This window comes from Colobus angolensis, unplaced genomic scaffold (assembly GCF_000951035.1).
Source record: "Colobus angolensis palliatus isolate OR3802 unplaced genomic scaffold, Cang.pa_1.0 Scaffold298, whole genome shotgun sequence".
NCBI classification, from domain to species: domain Eukaryota; kingdom Metazoa; phylum Chordata; class Mammalia; order Primates; family Cercopithecidae; genus Colobus; species Colobus angolensis.
This window is the reverse complement of record NW_012116243.1, coordinates 5143013-5149812: the sequence shown is the minus strand read 5'-3', so window position 1 is coordinate 5149812 and position 6800 is coordinate 5143013. Positions and strand designations below refer to the sequence as shown.

The following is a 6800-nucleotide window of genomic DNA, read 5'->3' as shown; positions in this document are numbered from 1 at the left end:
CACTGAGGAAACAATGGTAAGCAAACAGGCAAAAGTCTCCATGATCGTGTAGCTCATATCTAGTCAGGAAAACATAAAACTCACACAGGGACATGATAAATGTAAAATTACAACTTGAAGTAAGTATAAGGAAGGAAATAGCCATGGTAGACTGAGAGCTATGGTAATGAGCTTGAACTGAGAGCTGAAGGGTGAGTAGACATTAACCAGCCCTGCAGCAGGGGTAGAAGAAGGAGAAAGAGAAAGGCATTAGAGAAAGAAATGACAGCATGTGAAAACAAGCAACAGTGGGATAGAAAAACATACATTCCAGCAACTGCAAGAAAGCCTGTGCATTAGGGATACATAGACCCAGGCAAGTAAAGGAAATAAATAAGTCTGGAGAAACCAGGCAAAACCACTTTAACAAATGCAGTTTACTTCAGGTTTCCTTAATAAATGTAATCTTAATCTTAAAGCGAATGGAGAAATAATGAACAGTTTGATGTAGGAGATTGACGTGATCCACTTTGTGTTTTGAAAACAATTCTGCCTACTGTATAGACGCAAGAGTAAAGTGGGTAAGGAATGGTGGATGTGGGAATTCTGAACATGAAGGCTTCATCCAGGTGAGAGATTATCGTGGCTTGGTCTAGGGGAGTAATGGTGGAGATTTGAGAAGCCTTTAGTGCAGTATAGACCAACAGAACCTGATGAAATGAGGGGACTGTGGTGTGTCAAGAATGTAGAGTACACTGGATTGGGAAAGGCAGAAACCAGAAATAAATTAGTTCTAGTCTTAAAAATTGACTAGATTTTTTTGAATATGGAAATTTCTCACTGGCTGCCTCTTTTTAGGCTCTTCTCTAAGACTTTCTCTTTTACTCCCACATTCCCACTCTCAAAACCACCTTCTATCACCGTCTTATTACTTTAAGTGTTCCTGGATTCACACAATTTCTTCATAATGACTTTAATAATACAATAATTATGTGGATAATTTAACACAAAGTCTCCCTTAGTTTGAGGCCCAGCTTTGTACTACCAACAATTTCATTGAACTATGCTAATCTGTCTACCAAAATTCCACCCTTAGTAATACAAAGACTTTGGAAATGTATTGAAGTCACATCATTTTTTCAGCATATCTTAGAACAAATTCTTAGGCTTAGGCTTCCACCAGAACTTCCAGGGTTGTGGAACTGCGTATGGGGGCGGGCACTTACATCATCCTATATGTCATGTCCTACCCTCAAAATTATCGGTTTTAGTGACCCAAGATGGCTTACGAAACCTAAAAGCTAACATACCACAGTCTACACAAAGTAAATACTTTATGTTAACAATGAAGAATCAAAATGCTTGATAATAAATTATGACTTAGAATTCTATTTCTGGGGAATAGGAGTACCTATACCTAATGTTGGATTTGTTCTTGTGCTCTTTTGAAGGGAACATCCTTCTGTATCAGAAATTCCCATGTTTCCATATCCAGATTTCTTCACCAAGGCAGATAAAGAGTTGGCAAAAATCATTGACCATCACGTAAGATTGATTTTTTTTTAACTAGCAGCAAAAGCCTTGTTCTTTAAAAGCATTTTAAATTATAAAATGTAGTTCTCAAACTGAAACCTTAATATGTGAAATTTAAAAGTAGAGCCATGATTGGTTTGCCAAACTGAATTATATCTCACTATGTTATCTGTACACCTTAGTGTCTTCATTGGGTCACAGAAAATTTGACCTTCTGTCATTTGTAAAATACTAGCCTAATCCTGTTTTCTGAATTAGTACTGATTTCTTGTGACAAGAATCTTATATTGAACACTGAACACTGGTTTCTTCTACAGTGTAGTTCTAATAAAGGAACAAAAATCTTTTGGCTCAATTTTCAGTGACCGTTCTTTACCCTTGGCAGATCAGAAAGACTGTTAATCACTTTGTTCTTAATGTGAGTTTAAAAAGCAGTGGCAATACAAGACTATTCACAGAAGACACTTCAGTTCATTGTGCTATATTTAGTTGATAATTTCTTACCAAATACACATCATTTTATGCCTAGTTCTTTTCAGGAGCAGAATTAAAGTATGAGAGAAAATACTTATTTTCTGTTTTTTTCTTTGAATAAAATATATGGCATACATAATGCACTTAATTTTATCAACAGTAGTTCAATATTATCTCTTAGATTGCAATTATATTAACAATTAAGTTTTTCACACTACTTTTAAGTAGTAATCTTGTGAAGAGATTATTTTATTTACTGATCACATTAAATAGTTTTTACCACATCATTAGTAATTAAGCCACTCTAGCAACAGCTATAAATATTGGGCTTTGGAGACTGACTGATACCTTGAAATGACAAAATGAGAGCTGCAATATTCTGATATTCACTAATAAAGTTTTTGTTAAACCAATATATATACAAGTCATCTTCAAAAATTTCAAATGGCTTATAAATTTCAACATCTGTATTTTCCTACTCATTACTTCAACTGAATTATCTAGAAGAAATTATAAGAGATAGCAATTTGCCAACATCAGATACACAAACACACACACACACATGTATAAATATCTACTTTGGTCTGTCTAGGGCTAAAGAAAGAGAAGAGAGTATTATGAATGACAGAGATACAGAGATAGCTCCTAAAAACCATGCATTATCTTTTCCTTTTTCCAAGGGTGTAAGCATTATCCAAGTAATCACTGCCATGAGCCTGCTTATATTGTAGCTAAAGAAGTATAAATAAATCTTTTTCAAAAATATGCTTGAAAACTTACAGATCCAAATTGTTTAATGTGTGGATAGCCTAATAAACTAGTAATTCATAGTACTGATTTTGGAAGGTTTATTGAATTGTCTCTGAATATTATATTTTTTTTCAGTATTCATGTATACCACTTCTTTTCAGATGGGTGTAGCAATAGTGCTTTGTACTTATACTTTATGCTTCACAAAATGCTCTTACAGTAGTTAATTTAATCCTTACAACCCTGTAAAACATTTACCAATAAGGAGAACAAACTTACTTACAATTCAGTTACTTGTTAAATGTTTTAAGTAAATGAGTCTATGCACAAAAACAGATTTCCCTACTCCAAATCTACTTTCCCTTCCACTTTTTCATAGCTGCTCAAGTTCTTGGCTTCTGATTCCTAACCAGAATTAGAAGTGGGAGGGTGGGATCTGCAATATTGACAAAGAACAAAAACACATCCCCTCAGCTATAGATATAATTATCCTTCTAAGCCAACAGACTTTTGTTGAGGGGTTATCATATGCAGGGAATAGAAAATATACCTCATTGCTCGGGAGATATTAAGGTACCTTATACATTGCTAGTATTCCATAGCATGATCATTGAATCACTGAGTGAATAAGTTGAATAAAGCAGTAAATGGTGCTTCCACTTCTCATAGATTTCAAACATATCTATTTTTTTTTTTTTGCATCCTCCTAGCTACCACAACAGACAATAATAATGGCATATAAAGTCAAAAAATACAATTACGTACCCAAGTTGAACTGTTGTCATGGTCACCAGGGACAAAAAGAAAGTATGCTTTTTCCTAAGCCTAATGAAAAGAAGGATTTTGAGGTTATGGTGAATTTCAGCCATTCCAAATTCTAAGAAGAGGGAAAGGGGGAAGAGCTGTCTTCTGGAGAGTGATGATATGATACCCCTTCTTGGCTGCTTTTATATGTATTGATGCTTTTATACATGCTGTTTGGGAAACCAAGAATTTTAACTTACTGGCAGTTCTTAAGAATTAACTCTCTTTTGATTTTTTACAATTTAAAAAACAAAATAATGAGATCTATCGAAATCTTTCCTATAGGATAGATTAGTGCTCTTTGTTTATGGATACTGTCATTATTATACCACCTATAACGTCTATGCTCATAAAATTGGTAATTTCCTTAAACAACTAGATTATTAGTTTATTATATGAGAAAAATAATGTCATAGTTGAGTATCATAGAACTTGTAGACTAAACCACAGTATGAATTTTAGCCTGTGCCTGACTGTTCTGGAGGTTTTGCCTTAATTTCCGATATATTTTATGCAAAACTGGTTCCTGAGAAACCAAACGTATGAGTAATAACTGTTTATAAATACAGTCTTAAGATAAGTGCAGTTAACTTTTATATTTCTTATGTAATTAAAACTCAACTGGGAATAAATAATGGATTTGATATTATTATGCTTTTATTTTTAATGTTTACTCTAATATGAGTATATTAACATTTTACAAAATTTTACCGCATTCGTCAAAGCTGAGTGACATGTTATGGACTCTGATGTTTAGCTCTGCTTTTTATTATCTGAATATCCCAGATGACAAACGTTATTTGTGATTCACAGTACTGGTATATATAGTAATCTATAAATTAATTAATGGGTTGCTAATCTCAGACTGATCATTTGTGTATATGCATGAGCTAAGGGTGACAAAAAGACAGCATTGGCAGTATTCTTAGGAATTTCCAATATTTCATACTAGGAGTCATTCTGCCCCGAATGTTTTACCCAGCATAAAGTGTTTACCATCTGTTTTCATCATTTCCTTCATCAAATGTATTAGAAGAGAAAATAAGTTCCTCCTAATTATATATATATATATTTCATGATGATGTTTGATTATCATTACTTACAATACTTGTCACTCATTCTTAGGGCTCATGCCTTCAGATATACTACTATGTACATGACATCATGGGTTATAAAGTGAAAAACTAAGTGAAAGCAAAAGAAAAAGAAAATATTATCATGACCAATTAAAATAAATTCTTTAGAGATTTTTTACTGGTCTTCTGCATAGTATGCATTTACCTGACCATTAATTTCATTTTTAACTTCATAGAGAGTAGTATTAGAGTTTTTGCCTTTCTGTTTAATTTGTATTTTCTGTATTTTTTTCTTTCTCTTTTGCTTTCACCTGGTTCTTCATTTTATAACCCATGCTGTCATATAAATACCAATATTGATGAAGAAAGTAAAACTATTTGGAATACAGAAATATAAAACCTATAATGTCTTCTTTTTAATGATTTTTTTATCTTTAAATATATTGAGGAAATTCTTTTTTGTGGGATTTACATGCATTCTAATAGGTGACACATATGTTTTGCCAGTGTGGTAGATATAAAATTTTTGAGGAATGTCATGGAAAAAACTAAAAGTATAATTGGATATAAGAATCTGCATTTTGAGCAGCTTAATTGATACGCATTTTTTTAATGGAAAATCATATGTGAATGACATTTTCTCTCTGTAACAGTGGCAGGAAGAGCTAAAGATCCGTGAAAAAGAAGATGCAATATGCAAGGCCCAAGAACTTAAAGATAAAAAGTTAGCAGAGAAAAAACACTTTCAAGAAGTTATGAAGAAAAGAGAAGAGAAACTACATAAGCAAACTAAGCCCTATGAGCTTCCGTATAGGAAGTAATTTAATTAGAAAAGAAAATGCCACCTCCCAAAATTGAGGTCTACATGGCAGAAATACATAGCATGAAAAATACCAAGATAGCTACATAGTAAGAGAACTTCTTGTCATTAAATTGAGGTATCGTATAGAAAGAACTTGTTATCCTGATACAAGCTGTTTAATAGTTATTTCTTAGTTCTAAATTAATGACCAACTTTTAATCACACTTGAATGAAGTGATTTCACTAGTCAAAAATTTCCAAGACTACATGTAGTATTTTTCTCAATTGACATTTATCTCATGATTGTACAGCATACTTGATTACTGATTCGCAGAACATTGATGTTCATCAAACAGTCTGATGGAAATTCATTACAAATTAATTAATGAGTCACCATACAAGAATTATTTCTTGAAAACAGAATGAGCATAAGCTAACAATCCTGTAATTACTATTATTCAAATAAAAACATTATGGCATCTTACTTGATTGGCATTTTATAATCAATTTATACCAAACCAAACAAACCCTATTTCAGAGATTTGAATCCAGAAGGGCTGGTCATTTTAGACTGATTGGCTTGATCTTTAACAGATGCCAGAGGGGACTCCTGAGAGATGCTGGTTTTACTCTGTTCTGTGAGTTTATGAGAATGAATTTGTACGATCCTGGAAGGTCCAGGAGTAACTGTTGAAAACATTCGTACAGATAGGAGTTATTTTAGAAATGGAACTTCACTTCACCTGAAGTTTGGAACCTATGAGTAAGAGTAACAGGGTGGAGTTTTTGTGATGTCTTATATTCTTTTCCTGAAAACTGAAACATATAGATAATAATCATACCTCAGTTTCACACCGGTGACTTGGTGATACCCAAGAGACAGGGACTTTATCAGGGGTGTCAAACTCAAATGACTACCAGGTCAGAAAGGAAACATAGATTAGTGAAGCCGGCTAAGGAATACCTATGCTATCTAGAGAAATTTCCCACCACTTGGTTGCATTCTAAAATGTATGTCAGTATTGTAAAATCCTCCAGTCTTTCAAGAAGCTTTTAAATGGGATTATTTTTCAAAATAAAAGTAGCTAAGTAACCAAATGTTGACAATAATTTTTAATAGCTTATATTCAAGTTAAGTTTGATCCATGGACCAAAGTTTGTGACCTATATTATGTGAATTCAGGTATCATTCTTTGTTTAAAATAACAATAACAGACGGCAGAAAAATGTTGCGTGTAGGTTGCTGTTTTGATTTCCTGTCTAGCTAATTCAAACTTACATTTCTCTTTCTAAACCTTTTATCTTACCCTTGTGGTCTCAAATGGAGACTATGAAAATTCCTAGAAATATCTCCCAATACGCCTTTCCAAATACCTTCCTCC

General features: G+C 33.1%; 1 long non-coding RNA gene across 1 annotated transcript; it reads left to right on the top strand.

Annotated features, from left to right (window-relative positions):
- The first annotated feature begins 1427 nt into the window (after positions 1 to 1427).
- LOC105516983 lies at positions 1428 to 6511 on the top strand. The gene is made up of 2 exons (XR_001002588.1): positions 1428 to 1524; positions 5270 to 6511. It is a non-coding gene; the product is annotated as an uncharacterized LOC105516983 (long non-coding RNA).
- Positions 6512 to 6800: the final 289 nt, after the last annotated feature.